The sequence below is a fragment of the Balaenoptera musculus genome, chromosome 4, assembly GCF_009873245.2.
Source record: "Balaenoptera musculus isolate JJ_BM4_2016_0621 chromosome 4, mBalMus1.pri.v3, whole genome shotgun sequence".
NCBI lineage: Eukaryota > Metazoa > Chordata > Mammalia > Artiodactyla > Balaenopteridae > Balaenoptera > Balaenoptera musculus.
In genome coordinates, this window is record NC_045788.1 from 31,475,380 (window position 1) to 31,497,946 (window position 22,567).

The following is a 22,567-nucleotide window of genomic DNA, read 5'->3' on the forward strand; positions in this document are numbered from 1 at the left end:
TAAATCAACTATACTTTAATAAACAGACAAAAAAACATTAAAAAAAAAAAAGAACTGGTGACCTCACCCCTAAATCCCCCACCCCCAAGTCCCTTGAGTAAAATGTGAATTTCTGGTTCTCTATGCTAACTGTTTGAAAATGAAAATAAATATACCAGTGAAGATTATCTTGATTAGATTTTTAATTCAGTGTTTGATATCCTTACAAATAGAATCAACAAAATTTGGGAGCAGAAAATTAGAATTTTATATAACAGAATGGTAGCATGTGGTTATTCTTTTCGTGCAGTCTTTGGCAGGCTCTTTGAAATACCTTTTTCTCTCTCTTAGTTTTAAGCTATTTAATCATCAAGAATTGGGAAAGAGTAAAACTAGCAGATCATTTTGAATTTTTTGCCCGTGACTTTTTTTTTTTATAATACTTAAGAAACTTTAGGGGGGCTTCCCTGGTGGCGCAGTGGTTGAGAATCTGCCTGCCAATGCAGGGGACACGGGTTTGAGCCCTGGTCTGGGAAGATCCCACATGCCGCGGAGCAACTGGGCCCGTGAGCCACAATTACTGAGCCTGCGCGTCTGGAGCCTGTGCTCCACAACAAGAGAGGCTGCGATAGTGAGAGGCCGGCGCACCGCGATGAAGAGTGGCCCCCGCTCGCCGCAACTAGAGAAAGCCCTCGCACAGAAACGAAGACCCAACACAGCCATAAATAAATAAATAAAAATTGTATAACTTAAAAAAAAAAAAACTTTAGGGACCAGTGTTAGGAAGAGAAATAAAAAGGAACGATTGTCATTGATATTTAAATTCATTATCAAGGAGGACAGTTATTAAAAATAATTGCAGTCTGGTACCTATTTTAATTTACAAGTCTAGATTATACCTATTGTGCTGAGAATATGAAGATTTTAAACCTTTTGCTATTTTGGAATTTTGAGTTCATGTTGTTGAAGACCTGTACCATACCACTGTATCATATAATCAGTGAAATGGTTTATGAACATTGGATTTGCATGACAGCCATGAGAACGGGCCTCTCAGATCTCCTACTGCAGGGAGTGTAATTGATGGGCAACTCCAGCTCAGTGTTCTGAACCCAGCATTGTTTTCTTGCTGATGCCACGCTTCCCACGGACTGCTCCCAGCCCGTAACTGAGCACATGATACTAAGACAAGCCTGTTCCTGGGACAGTAGGGGTTTCTCTGACGAGTGACTTTGGCTGGAGGACTTTTCATCAGTCTGGTCAAAACTTTCTTCAAACTACACTGAAGTCTGAATCTTCCTACTCCGCCTCTTGGCTCCCCTCTCTCTTCCACAGAGGTCAGACCTGAATAGCTGTCAGCAGTCCCTCTGGGCATCCCCCCCCCCCATAAATCTCTTGGCCATCCAGTTACGTTCTGTCTTTTTTTTTTTTTTTTAAACTGGAACTAACAATTTACAAATGAACTGTTTGGATGTAAGTTTACAAGGAAGGTCATTTCTGAATTTTCACGTCTCACTGATAATGTTTACTATAATTACAATTATGTTTTGGAATGATTTTGTTTTAGAGCTCACAGCATGAATTTAGCCCTCATTTCCCTACATGACAGGCAGCAAAGTATATATTTTGTTTCCCTTCTTTGAAGAAGTGAACCAAGGAAGATAGTTTTGATGATTATAATCCAAAAACAGGTTCTTAAACTGCTGCCTGAAATTTAAGTGTAGGCTCTTCCCGAGTAACCTTGTCTTCTTTCTGATTCTTTCCCTTTTATTCTCTGCTACAAGTGTTTTTAAAAACTGGTTTCCCTGGCTTAAATGTCCTTACACAGGCTGGTAATTTATACCTGGACTAGCCTGTTATGATGAGACCCACAGTATTATTAAGCTTTACAAGTTTAAAATGCCTGATTCAGCTGCCGTCTGTACTACTGTTGCCAGTTTCAAATATTGTCTTGGAACAGTATCGTTCAAGCCTATTTTGACTTAATGAAGTGTCTCAGGCTTGGCAGCTTTTGCTCCACCAGATCTACATCAGCATCCATGACCTTAGAAGCTTCTTAAGATGTGCAGCTTTACCTGGGTTAAGATAGCTGCTTGACTTAATTTCCCCAGTTAAACTATTAGCAGTTACTTTCGTCTAACCCAGAATAGAACCCTAAGGCAAGTAGAGACAGGACAAGTAACTTTTAATCAGGATAAGTGGTCTAGCTGAGGGACCCAGCCTGAAAAGGGGCAGCTACATCATCTCCTGGAACACTGGTTATACCTTGTAACAATTACTAACGAATGATTTTCAAAACCATTGTAAATGCAAGTAGAATGGTTCACCAACCCTAGCATAATAGGCATGGAGTATTTCCACCCTTAGTGTTGGCTCCCTGGATCTGCTGTGCTTATCCATTGTGGAATGGAAGGACCCATACTTCTCAGGGTTGGGTAGGGATTTTGTGTCTGTTTATTATATACTTTAAAGTTTTAATTGTAGGAACAAGCACTCTTACTAAATGACGATTTACTGATCAGTTATGTTTATTATCAAACACAATCTTAAATCAGCATGTCAGAAATAGTCCTTAAAGATACTCTGAGTCATAAATAATATCAGGTACGAGTAACCTTGTCCCACAGTGATTATTGAACCGTTTCGTGGCTTTGAGACAGTCTACTGATCATGTCACCTCACAGTTTTACTTCTTTACTTTACGTATGGGATTAACGTTTTAGAATATAGGACTTCTTAATTCAATGGAATAGGCTTGGGCTTGTTTATTACTTCATTTACAAATTCTACATTTATGAGGCAGCTTAAACAAATTAGTGGTTAAAGCCTGTTACGGGTTATCCTATGCAATAATATGGTAGTAGAGAGAAAAATGGTTCCTGAGAAGCAGGAATAGCCATCTGTGGGTTGCTCTGGAAGGTTCAGAACCTAATATCTGTGTGACATCGATTTTTTTTTTTTTTTTTTTAGAATTAAGTCTGTGGTATATTCTTTCCTGCCAGCCTTTCTTCTCTTCTGTATCATTGCCCCAGTTTTTCCAAAGCCTGTGGCTATGCCCAGAAGCGTTTCTCTGCAATGTTCCCACTCAAGAACAAAGACCGTTAAAAGTGAGTGGCTTTCTTTCCCCAGGCGGTTTTATCATGTTGTTCTTTGCTGTCAGTAAAGAGCTTGGCCAGGTTAGGGAACATTTTTAATGACAAGTAGTTTGGTGATTCAATTAAGAAAAAGTAGAAGCTGTTTTTACAGTGTAAAGGCTGTTTTCTCACAGCTCACACACTCCTTGTCTCCCAGGATGTTATTCCCGGTTTGTTTAGTGCAGAGCTTGATTACAGAGTGATAATTGAGGGTAAAAAATCCCTTTCTTATTCTCCCCTCTGCTCCCCCTCCTCCAACTCCTTTTCAATTAAGCTAGCAGAGGCAATGACATAAGAACACTGGTTCCACAGCAAATCATCATTTTGTGCCAGTGTGTTTGTGAGAGTGGTTTTGTGGTATGTGTGTTGCATCTGTGGCTGCCTGTGTTTGTGTGCAAGGGGGATTGTGTGTACGCCTGTGTGTGCTGGAGAAACGCATGGGCTTTGTAGCCAGATGTTGCATTAGCCACATGTGGCTCCTGTATTGGACAGGGCAGATAGAGGGCACTGCAGAGAGTCCTCTTTGACGATGCTGGTTCAGTCACTTCAGGACTTTGTAGCATGGAATAAATAGCGGCCATTTTGCTGGATCTTCTCAGAGTTAAACGCTCTGCATACATTTCAAGCACAGTATCTAGTACTTAGTAGATGTTCACTCTCTTGACTTGTGTCTCATTAATAGCAGTCACATTCTGAATGATATGTATTGAAGAATCTTGGTCCTTTGGCTTTTGGTGAAGCTGCATTGTTGCTCGTTGGGGCATGTCACACTTTGGCACAAAGTGTGAAAATATCAACGATGTATCACTGCTCTACCTGCCAGGTGGGAATGAAATACCAAAGTCACGCAAATTACAGGGTGTCACTCCCCTGGCACAGCTGCCCTTGCATGATCATTTTCTAGCTACCCAGTAGTGTAGGTAGATGTTGTCTTGACCTCTTGGGGAATCTCAGTGAACCTTGATCTAGACTGTTACATCTGAAAAGTAATATGTACTTTAGTTTGGGTATGAAAAACTTCCCCAATTATTAGTTTAATCTTTCTTGTTCTTTTAGAGATGGTCTCCAGATGAAACAAAGCTTAAAAACAAAGCGACGGCAAGTTAAATTTCTCTCAGTGATGCCACCCTGCATGTTTGCTGTTTTACATTTAATGAAAGGCAAGGATAAATGCTGGTTTATTTTGTTAGTTGGTTGGTGACCGCTAAAACCCCTAAATTGCCACATAGTGTAAATAACAGTTATTGATCAAGTAAGATTTTCTTTGCATTTTTCCCTACAGCTTACCTGGTAATTTTGCAAGTGTCAAGTTGAGCCCCATTCTTTAGTTCTGAGGGACTGTAAACAAAAATACGTGTCAGGAAACACTTGGGGACGATTGAGGCAAGGGCTCAGCTAGGTTATTCCTAGTTTGATTTCTGGGGGGCCAGGGTCGGGGGTAGAGAAACAGTTAGGCAGGAATTTGAACACACCGTGTTTCGATCTTTACTTTTAAAAAAAGAAAAAAAAAAGATATCCCCACGATTCAGAAAAGGCTCATTCTTTGGATAGGAACACCTGTGCCACATAAGAATTGTCTGTTTTTCTGTGCTCTTTCAGTGTGCCAGGAAGCATGGACCGTTTCTGTGTATGCTCTCTCCATCCGAATGCCACTGTGTGGCCCTGGGAAAGTTACTTAACATCTCTGTGACTCAGTGTCCTCATCTCTGAAATGAGAATAATAGCAATCATACAACAGGATTGTGATAAGGATAATGTGACATAGTCCGTAAGGCGCCTGTCAGAACCTAGGTCCAAGAATGTTCTCAGGACATATTAGCCTATGCCTTGCCACCCTGCTTCTGCCTCATTCTACACGCCCCAGCCCCTCACCTCAGCACATGTACTTACATACATGTATGATGAGACTTTTTAACAATCTCCAATTGTATATAAATTAAGAGATCTAGCACTGATATATGTGAAGAGTGTTTTATAAGCTCAAATACATTCAGCATCCAATCCTTCCTGTGATCTCTAGGGTTCTAGTTTTGGCTTTACACTAACCAGCTGTGTGACCTTCATCGTCACCTGACCTTTTTGGAATTTCGGACTGAAGGCCCTAAAAAAATCCCTATCAGGACTCAGATTTATGCGGGCTTCTACGTGTTCCTCAAACACAGGTTCCCATTAAGAATTTATTATCATTTGAACGTTTGTCTTGTAAGTCCCTGTATTTCTCTGTGATAACTGTATTCCATCCAACCTCAAAGTTTGGCTAGGAGTGAATAATTAGATTAGCTTTCAGTGACTGGTGTGTGATCTTGGCTAAGTACCCTAACTTTTCTGAGCTTCAGATTCCTCACAACCTTTTTATCAGGATTACCTGAGACCACATGTGCACGTGACGTTGCTTTGAATGCTGTAGGACGGTTCCCCCCGGTTCTCCTTGAGCAGCCTTCTCTGTGTCTAGTCCCTGTTTTCTGACTTCCCTCAGGTGTTGATCAAAGAGAGAAGAAATCCTGGGAACTGTTTTCATAAGTGTGCTGCTGAAGTCAGATGTGTTTCGGGAGCGGTTCCCCTTAGGGAAGTCACACTGTTTCTCATGAAATGAGACCATGTGAGACCTTCGTGTCCCCTCACTGATATTGCTTCTATACCACACAGCTGCAGAGAGCCCCCAAATGAGCTCGTCCCCTCCAAATACAAGGCAATCTTCTGGTTGCATAAGCAGTTGCATCTGCTGAGTCAGCAGGGAGAGAGCACTTTGGAGGCAAAGGTATATTTAAGAATTGGGCTGCAAGTGGAGAGGCACATGTTTCTTTCTCTGTTACTTTGTCCTTCTCTCCTGGTCCCTAGTAACACGTGAAGTTCAGGTGCTGGATTTGGTAGTAGATGGAAAAAGTGGTGTCCGGATTTTCAGTGATTTCCTCCCATCCACCAATCATCTCTTTTGAGAGTTTAGAAGCCCTGCCCATGCCTCTCACCTTGAATCGCTAGGGTAGGTGGTATATAGTGGGTGGTCAAAAGGTATCCATTGGTTAATGGATCATAGACAATGATTAGGGCTCTTAGACTCCTGCCTTTTTGAGTGCCAGTGTTGCAGTGTTTTTAAAGTAAGGCAAGGAGGTAAAAGCCTCCTTTTTTTTTTTTCACTTATTAAAGTTTACTGGGATTGAGGCAGTTTTCTAAACTTCATGATAATGACCCTTGGATTTCAGCAAACCTTCTTTTCTTGAATCCAACTTCTCATGGAAACATTTCAAGGAGTTTACAGGAAAGACATCTCTAATTTTCTGTTCCTCTGTGGGCAAGTTATGTGGTTTTCCATCTTTTTGGCTTCACTTATACCTTACTTGATAACAAGAAATCCAATATGGCTTATCCACACTGGAGGAAAAGCAGTGTCTAGAAGTGGGTGAGCCACAGCAGCAGTAAGAGATAGCAGACAGCCATGAAGGAGGACACGGAACAGAGGCTGGGAGAAAATATTTGCATATCATGTTTCTGATGAAGGATTAAATTCAGAACATACAGAGAACTTTTACAACTTCCTAATAAGGAGAAAACAGCCCAACTAAAAAGTGGTCTAAAGATTTGTATAGACATTTTTCCAAAAGCACATGAAAAAATGCTCAATATCATTAGTCATTAGGGGAATTCAAATAAAAACCGCAGTAAGATACTATTTCACATCAACCAGAATGGCTATAAATAAAAAAGACAATTAGAAATGTCACCGAGGATATGGAGAGATAGGAACCCTTGTACACCGCTGGTGGGAATTTAAAATCATACAACCACTTTGAAAACAGTTTGGTAGTTTCTTAAAAAGTTAAACCTAAATTTATCTTATGACCCAACAATTCCACTCATAGGTATCTACTCAAGAGAAATGGAAACATAGACCTATGCAAAGACTTATATGCAAGTAGCACATAAGTTTTTAGTAGCATTATTCATAATAGTGAAGAGTTGAATCAACCCAAATGTCAACTGATGAATGGATAAACCAAAGGTAGCAAAGTCACATAATGGAATACCACTCAGCAATAAAAAGGAGTGAAATACACCTATAATATGGATGAATTCAGAAACGTTTTGCTAGGGAAAGAAGCCAGATGCAAAATACCATTGAGATGAAATGTCTAGAAGAGGCAAATCTATAGTGGTGGAAAGTAGATTAGGGCTAGGGGTGGAAGTGGAGACTAACTGTATGGGTATGAGGGGTTTTATTAGGGTGATAAAAACTGGATTATGATGATGGTTGCACAGCTCTATAAATTAATTAAAAATCATTGAATTGTACATTTAAAATGGATGAAAATTATGGTATGTAAACTATATTTGAATGAAGTTAAAAAGGAACAAAGAGTATACAGAAAAGGAAAGGAATAGGTACAAGCTAGCAACTCACTGTGCAATAATGGATGAGTTTTCAAGGCCAGGGAAAAATACCTAATAAGCACATTCCCTATCACCTCTTGAAGAAGATAGTGAAATGCAAAATACGTTTAGCAAGAGTTTCCACCCCTTGAAGTAGGTGAGGGGCACTGCTTAGTGATCTGGATGATTCATTTATGAGTTTCTTCTTTTAGAATTTGGTTCAAAATCCAGAGACCCTGGCTGTGGGTGATTATTTGTACTTTGGGGGCATCCATACTCCCATTTTCTTAATTCCTATTGAAACTATATGAGAGAGTTGGGTTTTAATTAGTTCAGACATGATATTTGGATTTTTCTGGAGTCCAATTTGTTTTCCAGGTTTGGGAAATGAGATGTTTTATTCTCCTCAACTGGCTTGCGAGAGTATCCTCTTGCCTCCTTCGTCTCTTATACTAGCTTCTCTAGATGAAATGCTTCCCCTAATTTAGGCCACGGCTCCTCATTTTTTCATTTTCTTTTTCTCATGAGTGTTCATGTCGCCTTGGATGGTCGGCCGTCACCTCTCTTCTACAATCTTCCCTTCCCCAGACTTCAGTCCACTGTGTACGTTGGAGTGTGTCGTCTGTCTGTGTTCCTCAAACTCAGCATTTCTAAACTTTATTAAGTCTTTCCTTTCTTTGGCACAAATCATTTTCCTTTCATCCCTGTTTATGAATATTTGGTTCATCTCTTAGTCGAGAGAGTTTAAGACCTCAGTACTGGATTGGATCTTTCTCTCTTCCTTGCCCCCATCTAGTCAGTCACTTATCTAGTCTTTCTACTTCTTCTGTTACAATGTCATTCCTTTGTTTCTGTCCTCACCTTGCTACTCCCAGTCATCTTCCAGATCCAGGCCCTCCTAGTAGCATGTGTGGCCCTGTAGTGACCTCCTCTCTGGTCTTCCTGCTTCTTGCTTCTCTCCTCTTGAAGGTGTCCTGCTTCTTGTTGCTAGATTCTTCTTTCTAAATTACCCATGTCATCATGTTCTCTAACCCTGAGTATGATAAGACAGGGAACTTCTTGAATTACAATTACTAATGAAATATAAGGAGTTATTTTTTTACTGTTGGAGATCATGGAGTGTGGAAGCCAAAAGATGCTGGGTTCTGATAATTAAAAGTTGGCACTCAACTTTGGGAAAAACCTTCTTGTCCCATAATTAATCCTCTGAATCAGATGACAATAATACCTACTCTATAGAATCATTATGAGGTTAAATTAGAATATATGATTGTAAATTATGTGCTTTGTGAACATAGTGTTTTGCTTGTGTTATTTCCATTAATCCTTGCCTACATGAAATTCAAGATCATTTTCGTCTGATCAGGAATTCTCTCCGTTAACCTAACTGTTGCCTCTCAGGGGCATGCCTTGTGTTTAGCCCCTGATTTTTCTTCATACCCATTCCTGCTCCTGAATGACCTCCTTTCTCCCCCTCTTTCCCTACCTTGGGAATCTCTACCTCCCCTTCAGTGTCAACCAGAATCTGACCTTTTCTGTGAGGTCATTTTCTCAAAGTCTACTCATGTTCCACGCTCTGGGATTAAAAAGAGGGTAAAGGAGGGTAAGTTTCTGCCCTTAAGGAATTTAGAATCTACTTGAGGATCCAGACGTAAACAGACCACAAAATACAGAGTGAGAGGTTGGGATGCTATAGAAATCCAGAGGTAGAGGTGTCCCCTGATGACGGGAAGCAGGGATCAGGGAGGTTCCATGGCAGCTTCGATGCCTGGGTTGTGGCAGGTTTGCTGAAGGTCTGATGGGAAAGGAGCACATGGAAATGCTGAGCACGGCCCAAGGTAACGTGCAGTAGTCTGCTGGGGAGATGATGATGGCCTTGAGTGGTGGAGAGATGTGACAGATTTGAGGCATATTGAGCAGTGAGTGGCTGACTGATGTTGGTGCAAAGGGAAGAGGAGTGTCGTGTCCTCCCAGTATTTGGCAGTGGGTGTCGGTCTCTTTCACTGATGTTAGGGCCCATGAGAGGAGGAGCACGTGAAAGAATGGGTGGAGTTCAGATTTCGATTTGTTGATTTCAGGATGCCCATATAGCATCCATGTGGAGATGCCTACTAAGGAATTGAAGACAGAGGTCTGGAGCCTGGGGAAGTGCTCCTGGCTGGTGAGGTACATTTAAGATCAACAGAAGATCTGTGATAGAAAAAGCGATGGGAGTGGCTGAGGTTGCCCAGGATGAACCTGCCCAGTAGAGTGAGAATAGGAGAAGGCTGACTTCGAAGTTTTTAAGGAGCAATTCTCGGGAAAGTGAAGTGCCTGAAGGAGCGCTCAGAGAATTGGAAGGATTATCGGAAAAGATTAATGTCCTGTGAACCAAGATGGGAGTTTCCGAAATGAGAAGTTGTAACTAGTTTTATCTTGCAGGGAAGTCAAGAGACCTAGGACAGCCAAGCGCCATTGGATGGGATTTAGTAACAGAGAGGTCATTGTTGGTCTTTGCCGGGGCTGCATATGTCGTGCTGCCTGAGTGCAGGGGCTGGGGAGCGGGGGAAGTAGGGGCAGAGCAGAGGACTGATGACAGAGGGTTGGGTAATACTTGTGAGGTGAGGAAGTAAGGGAATGATTTCAGACAACTCTTTCAAAAAAAAAAAAAAGAATAAAACACTATGCTTGTCATGGGAAAAAGAGAGAGAGGGTGGGGGGTAGAGGTAGATACAGTACTGATGGAAGATTCTGCTAAGCTTCTCATTTCATGTCTTACATTTTTAAATATTTTCCTCACTTGGCTTAAAAAAAAACAAAACAAAAACCAAACAAACAAAAAAACCCTTGCTCCTACCCCTAGCCGAGTACGGTGGCAGTGTGGTGCCGACCCCAGCTCTGTTGCCTTTCAGCTTTCTCAGCCTCCATCTCCTCATGTGTACAGTGGGTGTGATGATATATCCATTATGGGGTGAGGTTGAAGTGAGGATGTTTATGAAGCATCTGGCACAGCTGTGCAGGGTATGGGCTAAGTCTTACAAGCCCCTGTTGCATGTCATAGGTACACAGTAGAATGCATTTAATGATTGATGGGTTGGACACGGGGTGAAACCCATTTCTCACCACCTGAGAACTGTTGCGTGGTTTGTGGGTTCAGCCGCCCCGTGAGGAGTCATTTGATCTTTTTGCTCCGAGAGCTTTGTTCCAGTTGCCTCTGAGCCTCATCTGCCTGCTCTTTCTTCAGCAGCAGCACCGAAGCTCCCGGGCCCCCCGTGCAGTTTACAGCAGAGCCGCTGTGCATACTCTGCGCGTCCCAGCGCCTGCAGGGTGTTGCAATGAGCATTGCTTCAGCTGTAGTCATGGGCTTGGGTCCAGGACCTCACTGATGGGCAGGGGCCCTGTCATGCCACCTACTGGTCCCCTAGCTGAGAGCTGACATAAACCTCCCAAGAATGTGATGTCTGTGGCAGTCCTGGGTTTCACAGCCATTCCTGAGGTTAGATGGCGTCGATGCTTAGAGGAGACCTTCTAGGTTTTTTCCAGCCAACCACTGATATGATCCTTTGACTATTAACTGTGTTGCGATGTTGTTAGTTGTAAGCTGGCTTTCTAAATGAGTGAAATGAAATGGTAGAAAAGGATGAACATGTCCTCAGTGTCTCCTTTGTCTTAGGCCTTGAACTTGGTGCTTGATTTCTCCTGCAACCCTCATAGCAGCCCGTGCCCTAGGTGTGTTTTATTCCCATTTTCTTCCCCAGCTGGGAAGATCTGAGGTTTAGACATGTTAATTAACTTGCCCTGACTCACACAGGCAGTAATGGGTAGGATCAGGATTCCCATCAGATCTGTCTGAAACCGTATCTGCAGTTTTTCCCATTATCCTGCCCTGGAGTCCACATGCAGAGCAATTCTGGGGTTGATATCGGAGGGCCGGAAACGGGAAGGCGAGGATAGGGCAGCGGTGGGATTCGTTTTCCCTGTCAAGCTCGTGAAGGAACTGCTGATCTTCTAAACTGGAGACGTAGTTTGGCTTGGCCTGAACCATGTGGAAGACAGCAGGAAATTTCACTTAAGAATCCAGATTTGGATCCTATCTTGAAGAAGAAGATCTGCCCACAGTGAGCGTGAACAATCCAGCAGTGTTAGCGGCCTCTTCCCTTTGGAGAGTATGCTGTCTGGGTCACCAGCTCACGGCATTCTCTGCTGACGTCCCTGGGCCTCCTCACTCGGGAGCATTGCTCGCCAGATCCTGTAGATGCTTGATTTTGCAACTCTTGGTGCGTTTATCATTTAATCTTCTATGACGACATTTGACCTATATGGATCATCAAATGTTCTACGGTGACTATAAACATGCCTTTCTTCCTCTTCCTCTGCCCCCTCTCTACCAACTCCTGATTTTTCTTGCTTCAGTGACCAACACTTAGCATTCTTCAAAAAATGACTTTCCTGGTACCTCTTAGCAACCCAGAAAGAATAGTGGCAGGAGATCTTGTTGTTTAGTGCACACCCGAGAATTAATTAATTGTCACAGTTGAACTTTTCTCTGTGCCCAGCCCTCTGCCGAGGCCTTTAAGTGAAAACCCTAACTGGTCGTATTGTTAAACTGCTTTTATGGTTGGAAAAGTGGAGATTCTGTGTCTCAAGGAAGGAAAGGTTTATTAACGGTGGAGCAGAGGCTTGATTGAACGCAGGTGCACTGGATGCACAAACCTCCGCTGTACCCTGGAAGGGCAGCGGGAAGACCGGGGAAGCATCAGCACCCGGGGCTCCCGACCTGCTGCGATGGGCACACAGCTTTGTTCTCACCGTTCCCGGGCTAGGTCTCCACACGGGCGGGCAGCTGCTGTGCCGGGCTGGGGGCCTCCCTCCTCAGAAGGCAGAGCCGGCCGGCGTGCGCAGCAGGCCATGCGATCCTTAATTCTCCCCGGCTTCCCAGGGCCTCATTCATTATTGCCTTTCTGGTCAAGATTTGAAAGATAAATGCCAGTTAAATGCTTGCTCCCTAGAGCAAGCTCCGTAGAGCTTGCTGCTTATGATTTTTTGGACTGATGATTTGGTGATGGTGGCTCTCAAATGACAGAGTTGTAGTATAATTATCTCTCTTATTTGTCCTCCACTTTTCAACGTGTTCTTAAGAAGCTCTCATCTGGAACTGCAAGAATTTCAGATCTGAGGGGGTTTTTTTTTGGCGGGAGGGTGGAGAGGGGTCACTTTCTTGTAGAAAAGCTATACTAAGCCAGTAGAGCATATGGTAATACTGCTGTAGTCCCTAAAGTTCAGTGGACAGATGTAATGTTCACAAGAACCACCTAATGCAAAGCTTCTGGTGAAAGGTGCAGCCTCTCTTGCATTTTGGAATCACCTGTAACGTAAGAATCTTTCCCAATTTAAGCCTGAGAGAGTGAGTGAGAGACAGTGAGAGAGAGTGGGGTGTGTGTGTGTGTGTGTGTGTGTGTGTGTGTGTGTGTGTGTGTGTGTGTGTGTGTGTGTGTCTTCCAATGCTGCTAAGATATAGCTCTGCTGAAGGCCTTGGGAAAGAAACAAGTTACCTCACCGGGTATAATTGACTTCTTTCTGTGATAGAATTAGGTCACTGTATTCATAAGGCACTTCATTAATGCAGGCTTGGAGTCAGTGATCCAAAGGTGTTGGAATGCAAAGCACACAGCCTGCATTCTGGTTTTTCAGGTACTACCCTAAAGTTCTCTTTGCAAAGTTATGCTTGACATCTGTAGCTTACAATTAAGCATATTTTGGTTCACATTTAGATTTAACTTTTTTTTTTCCAGGTGACCTCTGATTACTTACTTAGTTACTCACTCACTCACTCACTGATTGATGTAGGGAGGGAGGAGGGGAGGGAGGGAGGAGGGGAGGGTGGGAGGGTGGTGTGAACTGGGTTGCAAACCCCTTGAAGGCAAGGTTTGTGTCTAATGGTTGGTTCCTTATAACCTTACCCCAGACCTGGTCATTGTGCAGGTCAGGAGCCTCAGCGAGCTTCAACAACTTGCCCAACGTCACACAGACAGTGAGAAGCAAAGCCAGGAGATGAGCTCCAGTTTTTGGGGCCCCAGAACAGGCTGCCTCTCTGCCGTGCTACTTGGCTTGATCAGTGGCACCTCAGAAGTAGCCTGGATGGTGTCCTGGACCTCAGTGCAATCGGCAGGTGTTACGTTTTTGACTGAGCCTTTGACTCTGACCCTGGGCAAAGCATTTTAGCTCTCGGAGCTTGAGCTTGCCTGTCTGTGAAATGAGGAAAATAATAAATACCCGGCCTGGCTCCCAAAGGCACTGTGAGAATCTGGAGAGATAATATGTGCAAGTCCATTTTATATTGTAAGTGCTACAGCAATGTAATTCATGGCAAATATTTTTTCTGCTTAACAATAAAAATCTTATTACTCATATAGTCAAATTTTATCATTTCCATAATTGAAATGTATATTTTTATGTTCTGTTTAGGGAAAGTCTAATGAATACACAGTGAAATTCTGGACTATTAATACAGAGTTAGCTGGTCAGAGAGGTTACGGGCTACAGTCCCAATAGCCAGAGTAGTGGTTTTGAATGAATATGTTCTAACCCAAATGCATTTCAAGTGACTTCTGGTCCCTCAAAAAAATTTCTCAGAATCTAAGACCCCAGGTAAAGTCTTTAGGTGTTTGATTACCATTTACCAACCTATTAAGAAAGGAGAGTACTTTTCACAGGCTTATGGAGATGTTGTTCCTTGTTTTTGAAGGGTCATTCCATGGCTTAAACATTATAATTAAGGGTCGTAATTATTCTTCACGGTGATGATGGTGATTGTCATGGTCACCACTCTAATAAGGTCATCACTATGGTTATCTGGGTTGTGGATGAGTGGGTAGGTGTCCTCAAGGCCGCTCTCAATAGAATTGGGTGTCAAGTTAGCTACCCTAATTTTTTGCATCACAGATTAACGACACTGCAATGCTTTTAATTTAAATTAATGAATTAAGACAGGTACCTAAGAGACAAGTCTTCCTCCAGTTTCAACCCCTACCATCAATGGTAAAGATTCTTTAGTGAGGTCTTGAATGCTAGTGGATATTGTACAGTTTTTATCGGCATCAGACCCTCACTGTGTCTCATTTTTTTCCTCTCATAAAAACAAGAAATAGGAATTTTGGGGATTAACAGATGCACAGTGCTATATATAAAATAGATAAACAACAAGGACCTACTGTGTAGCACAGGGAACTATATTCAATATCTTATAATAGCCTATAATGGAAAAGAATCTGAAAAAAATGTCTGTCTGTAACCGAATCACTTTGCTCTACACCTGAAACATTGTAAATCAACAATATTTCAATTTATAAATAAATAAATCCCCCCACCCCACCCCCACCCCAATGTAGTAAAAGGATCTGGCATCACAGATAATTTATTTTGTATAATGTGTGTGTGTGTGTGTATGTGTGAATACATATACACCCACATACATACATATATAACATTTTCTTTAAAGTAGTTCCTGCTGTCAACTTCACTGGCATTAATTATCTTTTTTTCTTTATGAACGAAGTGAAACAGTACAACCCAGGAAGGGCGGAGAGAATAGGAATTGGCAGGTGATCTCATGTAAGGCATGGCCAAAGACCAGGAGAAAAGCTGATCAAACACTGGTCCTCTGATGTTTCTAAACAGCTCACTGTGAAGTGAGGGGACTAAAGCGACGGATTGCAAATTCATATAGAGCCCCAAATCTAATGTCAGTGAGGAAAGTGAGCCAGGTATAAGAAGAAATAATCAGCAGCACCATCAGGCCAATAAAATACAGCTAACAGCTTCAGTGTTAGGACAAATGATCAGGAAGCCTGGGGGCTGCAGTGAACTGGGGAGTGTTACCCCACTCCCAGGCTCTGGGTTGTTGCCATGCAGGTGTGTGGGTCACCTGCCATGAGACTATAAAAAATGGATTTTTATATAAAATTGCATGAATTTTAAAAATTTAAATTAAAAAAAAATTCTGGCTTAATTTTATTAAAACAGACCAAATAAAGCTTGTTTGTGGGTTACAGTTTGTGGCATCTGACTTCATGGTGGGGCTGCCCCAGGTCTCTCCATGGGGTTTCTACCAGTACCCTGGGGGACCTAGAGCCTTGTTACCCAGTGCCAGCTCCAAACCTGCCCCTCATTTTTAGTAATTTCCCCCTCACTTAATATTTTCCTTTTCACCTGAAATTGACGAGCTTGTAAGACAAGAGAGTTCATTATAGGATTTTAGAACTTAATGGCATTGTATTTACTTTGGGATGAATACTTTCTCAAAAGCTCTAAGGTTTCTTCTTCCTTGATGCTGATGCATTAGGTTGAACTGAAATGGAAATGTTTTTATAGATGGCATTTTCTTATGGTCCAACTTAATATGTCTAGCACTTGGGAAATTTTGGTAATTGGAATCAGGTATACTGGGGAGAAGGGGGCAGACAGATTCTGCTAGGTTATTTATGAAGAAACAGCAATGTGGTAAAAGAATGTTCTACCATCTGCCTCCGTAGGATGGCTTCGACTGAGCTTTGAGCTGCTATCTCCATGCGGTCGCCCCTTTTCATTGTTGTACTGGTGGCTGTAGGCACTGTGTGAAACAAAATATACACAGATATTTTGTTTCGTCTTTGCAACAGGAAATTAGAATGTTTCGGGCTAAAGGGAAAAGAGAATATTGATGTTGAAGAGATGAAACCGTAATATCTGTTGAACGGTGATCATAATTACATTGATCACTGATACATTGATACAGTAGTTACCTTTTTGACGGCATCCACTGTTCTTTTATTTATTCATATTGCTATGTATCATACGGGTTCTACATAGACAATTTTGACACAGTGCGAGACTTTGTTTAAAGTTTTCATTTTCCAGGACTTTAACATGCTTGGTTGAAACAACCAAAAAGTAACGTAGCTGTTATTATTTGAGGCTTGCATGTTACTGTGTGCCATGAGTAGCCGCAGGGTACCCAGTCACGATACGAAGGACCGGCCTCTTTATAAATACAACCAGTAAACAATTAATTTTGCAGCTTTTCCAACTTGTCCTTTAGTCAGTTTATCTAATTTGCAATGAGCTTTGAGAAGCTCATTGATGATTTGTTTTCAGGTTCACGTCTAACCTTTGAGTTTGGCAGTTATGAGGAGGGACAGGTTTGGACAGGCAGGTCTTTCACCCCAAAAGGAGTGTGGCAGGCCCTAAAATGCCTGGAATCTTGAGGCAACTCATGTCCATGAATTATTTTCTTGGGTCTCTTCTGTCAGCTCTCAGCCCGAGAGCCACACAGCTGAGTGCTAACAGCCCAGGTGTTTTTCTGTTATGATTTTTCTTTCTTCAACTAGATCATAAGCTCCTTTAGTGCAGGGACCTTAGAATATTTTGTTTCTGCAGCCCCCTATTATACTGGCTTCCACTTTGGAAGCAGCCAGAATCTTGATATTTTTAGCAAAGGGTTCTCTTTAGACTCAGGGACTTGGAAAAGTGGAGTTTCAGAAGACAGTTTGAGAGCCAGTAATATCTCTAACCTGAGAGCATGTCCAGACTACAGGCAAACCCTCCTCTGGTAGCTGAAAAGTCTGTGTTTCTGTCTTGCTAGTCACAATAACAACAACAACAACAAAGTTAATAAGAGTATGGGTTCAGCAAATGCTGACTAATATTATTTTGTGCCTAGGACTGTTCTAAATTATTAAGATAAATTTTAATTGATCAAAAAGACATTGGAATCAAATTGCAGATCTGCCACTTACTTAGGCAGGTCATCTAACCCCACTCTGCTTCAGTTTCCTCTTCTGTAAAACACTCATATAGGATTGATTTGAGGATTGAATGAGGTATTACCACAGTATTATGTCATTCAAGCCTTATAGATCTTTTATTGGAGCTTGGCATCTTGCAAAAGCTCACTGTATAGATGCTTCCTGAGTGGTAGTAAGAATAGTACGCCCATTTTTCAAATGAAGAAACTGAGGCTTGCAGAGGCTCCTTCAGCAGACATGTGCTGCTGGAGCTCACCCAGGCTAGCACACCTGGTGAGGGCACAACCTGGATTTGAACACAGGTCGGTCCAAGTGCTGGGCTCTTAACTACTCCTTTGCTCCTACTTCTGCGCAGCCTGGGGGGGTTCATGTGTTGATTATAATCTGATGTCTCTCCTTTGGGCAGACTAGGTAATCAAGTAGCTCCAACTTGATTGTAGGGCATGATGTGCCCAAGACAGCCACTTATCTACTTCAGTCAAGTAGTACAGTAAATAAATCACAAATCGGTACAATTTTACCTGTTAAGTTACTGACCAAAAAAAAGAGTTCCCAAATAGCAAATACCGAGTTTGCTTAAAACGCTAAGAAGTAGTGACTGAGAGCATGGTTGACTGCAGGCAGACATGGTTCAAGGTCAGAGCTCTGCTGCTTACTTGCATACCACTTAAGCCTCAGTTTCCTCAGCTGTAACACAGAGGTAACAGCAGTATATGTCTTCAGGTTGTGTGAGGTTTTCTAAAAAAATAATCTATGTTAAAATGTGAAGTAGTCTTGGACATATATTAAGGTATCAGTGCATGTTAGTGATTGTTGTTTCAATAATAAGGTTTAGAAGGACAGTTTGTGTCGTACGAGTTCTATCTAATACATTAGAAAAAGTCATTTAAGGAGTTACCTTCTTCCAAAATGTTGGAAATTATTATTAGAAATTGCCTTATAAGAGAAATTATGGAATCACTGATACGTATGACTTAATGTGATGGCTTATACCAGGTGAAACTTTATCAGTGCTCTCCTTCAAATGCATTTTTAGTGTAAGGTTTTTCACATTTGGATAATAAGAATGTCAATGAAAGTTAAGATGTGCTAATTACGTACAAGATGAAAAATAAATGTTCTGTTCTGCCCATGTATGAGGAGGTTAGAAAGTTTGGAAATTGTTGCCAGGTTGGATAGGGGCTTGGCTTTAATCAGTGGCCTGAAGCAGAAGGTTTGCCTCTCGTTTCTTGTTCACCTTGATGTTTTCCATGTGGTTCATCTCATCTGGTTTTAAACCACAGGGTCTTGGTTGCCTCTGCTCTCTCCTGTCTACTTCAGATAGTCAACAGCTATAGGAACTGCAGTTGGCCCTTCCACTTGTGCTAATGCAGAACTTCCCACCCGAGGAAGCAGGAGCAGACTTCATCTCTGTCTTGCAGAGGAAGGATCTGGGGCCTCTGAAGAGGTTGAGATCTGATTAACATCACGTAGCTGCTGGGACAGAAAAGGGGAGGACCAGTCTTCCTCCTCATCACTGACCCTACAGCGTCCCCTCCAGCATCTGCATTTGGTTCAAGCCTTGGGTTCTTGTTAACCAACCCTAGTGCCTCAGCACGTCACCCGGATCGTGGGAATCTAGCCATACAAGGGGCCTCTGACAACCATCCGATCTAATCCCCTCATTTTACTGTGAGAGGCGTCTGTGAGCTCCTGAGGAAGTAAGAGACTCAAGTCGCACGTAACTTTTGACATTGTCAACGCCCAAACCCCGGCTGGCCTTTCTGCTCTAAACCAAAGTCCTGTCACAGCAGCCCCCTGGAGACTGTGGGATGCTCCCAGGTGATTTCGCCTAAATTTCACCTCCCTTCTATCCTGCCTTCACCACCATTCCTTTTATTGGGCTCTGAGGGCGTTTCATGGGTTTTCCTAGTTTTTCCTCAGCTTATAGGAGTACAGAGAACAAATGGCCATTCGCGTCTCTTCTGTCTTAAGTTTCTGTGGCATTTTTTCAGAGGACAGGGCTAAGGGTGAAATGTTTTTTGTTCTTAAAGGAAGTGAAACCCTGAGATACCAAGGAAGGGAGGAAAGTAGACGGACTCTGAAGGGGGGCACAGATACCACTAACCTAAATAAAAACATCCATTCTAATTTCGTTTTCCATCTCCCACCCATATCCCAGAGTGTAATAAGCCCTCTGAACATTCTGTCTCTAGCCAGGAAATTTTTGCCTCGGTCTCTTCATGAAATAGTTAGGATTTTCTGACTAATCACTTTTTCTTTTCTAGGCTACTTCCTTAAATATGGTATTCAGCAATCTAACTGCTCCTGCAGCCCCTTCTTCTTAACCCACGTATACCTGGAACACTTTTTGAATAGGTGTTGGAAACAGTAGTCTTAGGATAGGATTTTGCTGAAGGACTAAGATAACACATCCCCTTGATCCCTAGCTTCAAGAAGCAAAAGACTGTTAACCTTGAACTGGCAGAAATAACAATACAGTATACATAAGATAATAGTATGAAATAAAAAGTGTCTGGCTCTGTTTGGCAATATAGAACCAAAGCTTTTGTTGTTCATTTTGCTAGTAAGTCGGAGTCTCTAATCAGAATTATGAAAGAAAGTCCTTGTTAAAAATGGTAATATACCTGACTTGAAAGCAGATTCACTTCGAGAATACGATAGAAAATTCCGTAGCAGATAAATCTTAACCTAGTAGATCGAAAAGCCACCCTACCTTAGGCTCACCTATCTTTTAAAATCCTTATTATAACTTAGAAGAGCTCAGATCTCCTTGCTGCCTTCTTGATTCCCTCAATGAGGTAAAAGCTTCCCCACGCCTTTGAGTGTGAACCAGACCTAAGCTGTTCCTAAGCCGTTCGTCACTAGTTAAGCAGTTTTCTCAGTGACTTTCCTGACATGTTTTAACATGATCTCTTAAGGAATCAGAAAGAGGATTGCCCTGTTCTTTGTGTTACAATGAAACGATTGAGATTCTTTTATCAAAATGAGGCAGTTAGGAGAGAAAATCATCTTTTTTTCTTTTGATCTCTTTTTAAAAGAAAAGTGAATAAAAGGTTATGAAACAAATTTCAGTTTGGGGTCTTGGGAAACAATTATAAGGGACTTTTGGATTTTACTCAACTAATAGAGCAAATGTGATTTAAAAATCCACTTAGTAGAAGTGATTTCCAAAATATCGTTTCCACGTTTGAAGGCACAGTGCACGGTTTGCATTACCTGCCTGCCTGAGCTGGAAACCGTGAAGTGCCATGAAGTACGATGACTCTCGTTTCAGAAAGTGGTTCCTCCCAAAGAGAACTTGTGGATCTCATTCACTTAGCATTCTAACCCCCACTTTTTCTTCAGACCTCAGATTTAAGCAGAGGTATAATTATAGTCTTAATCAGTGCTGCGTCCTACCAACCATGGCTTTTAAGAAAATTTAAAAAAAAAACAACTTCATTTACCTTTCATTGCGGTAGCTGGCTCTCCATTCACCTGATTCGGGTGTCTTCAAGTCGAAACAGGCTTCTCAACTCTAATTAAGAATAAACCTAAGGTTGGCAGGGAAGTTGTTTTTTTTGTTAAAGCGTAAAAAATAAGCATTTTTTTTCGCCCTGCCAGAGAAGGTAGGTGCTCCCCTACCCACCTTGAGATTGTCCTTTGGGGCACCCTTTCAAACTCTCCTGCTCGGGAACAACTGGAGCAACTTGCTCTCTTGTTAATAGAAATGACTCACACCTGAGAATAGGTGAGATTTGTAGACTGGGGAAGAACATTTCCTGAACCTGCAGGAATCAGATGGTGATTCACCAGAAGGGAACACAGAGGGCTGGAACCCAGAATGCCAGAGGGCTGTTTAAGGAGGAGGGAGGCATCAAGTCTCAACGTTGGGCCCCTGCTAAATCAGACCCAGCGTTTAGGGTTTTTTGGGGGGGTGGGAGGGGAACTCCCTATTGCTAATTAGAAAATATGCATTTACAAACCTTCCCGCTAATTAACTTTTGGATTAAAAGGAACCAGAATATCTTTTATAAAAGACAGATCTTTCATGGTATTATTCTATATATTAAAGACTTAAATTAATATGTGTTTATACTGGTGATTGATAACTTGGGAAACCCGTTGTCTTATTCAAGAATCTGCTGAATTCCATATACCTGCTTTCACCTACACAAAAATATTTTAAATAAAGTTATTTACGGGGGCGAGTTTACCTAATCTCTTGAATTCCACAAGACAACTTTTATTCTTTTTTTTATATATATATATATTTTTAAATTTTATTTATTTATTTATTCATTTATTTATGGCTGTGTTGGGTCTTCGTTTCTGTGCGAGGACTTTCTCTAGTTGTGGCAAGCGGGGGCCACTCTTCATCGCGGCGCGCGGGCCTCTCACTATCGCGGCCTCTCTTGTTGCGGGGCACAGGCTCCAGACGCGCAGGCTCAGCAATTGTGGCTCACAGGCCTAGTTGCTCCGCGGCACGTGGGATCTTCCCAGACCAGGGCTCGAACCCATGTCCCCTGCATTGGCAGGCAGATTCTCAACCACTGCGCCACCAGGGAAGCCCCAAGACAACTTTTATTCTTTTAAAAAAATCTTCCCACAATGATAAATTTATATAATCGAATCACTTTTTCCAATTTGTAATTAATTGTAATTAATTTTAGAACTTCTAAAAAATTTCCCAGAGACTCCAAGATTTTCTTGAATGCGACATTCAAACAAGTAAAAGAAATGAAGAAAATGTCACCAAATGAAATCAAAACTTGTTACTATCATGGATGAAGAGAAAGATAAATGAAAATAATTAAGGTGGAACATTTTTTGAAGTTAGTAAATAAATAATAGGTATTACTTAGTGTTTACTTACGCCTTAAGGAAATAATGTATATGTACTAGTTGGGTTTTTTTTCCTGTGTTTATACAGAAAAACAAATGTAGTTAAATACCAGTAGTTGAATATCAAAAGTTTGTTTCTTCTATTGCCTTTCCTAAACAAACAAAAACAGACAACTAAAATTTAATGGTTTTCCATTCCATTCTATTTAGGGTGGATTAAGTATGTTGTGGATGAGTAGCTAGCCCTAGGGAAAGTCTCTGAACAAAAATTAGCCAACTTAATAGTGGCTCAGTCGTATAAGAAATTGTCATATTTACTAAACCATCCTTCATTTAGGTTGGACTGTGCTTTGTGCCATTTGGTACTTCCTTCTCCAGGGATTTCGCTTTGAACATTTAAAGCCAGTTCCCTGCATCTTGAGGGGGGGAAGTTATGCCATGCAGGCCTGAGTTTGAGAGACTTGTTTTCTGGGGGTTGCACTTCTTGCCATTTGTCACTCT

General features: G+C 41.8%; 1 protein-coding gene and 1 long non-coding RNA gene across 4 annotated transcripts in view; one reads left to right on the top strand and one right to left on the bottom strand.

Annotated features, from left to right (window-relative positions):
- MED12L (mediator complex subunit 12L) overlaps positions 1-22,567 on the top strand; it is a 319,598-nt gene that overhangs the window by 186,855 nt on the left and 110,176 nt on the right. The window lies entirely within an intron of this gene.
- LOC118894641 lies at positions 1,416-21,458 on the bottom strand. Of its 2 annotated transcripts, XR_005019726.1 has the most exons (3): positions 20,689-21,458; positions 4,401-4,819; positions 1,416-4,092 (listed from the first exon to the last, which is right to left on the bottom strand). It is a non-coding gene; the product is annotated as an uncharacterized LOC118894641 (long non-coding RNA). The 2 variants fall into 2 exon arrangements; XR_005019725.1 differs by having other exon boundaries at positions 1,416-4,819.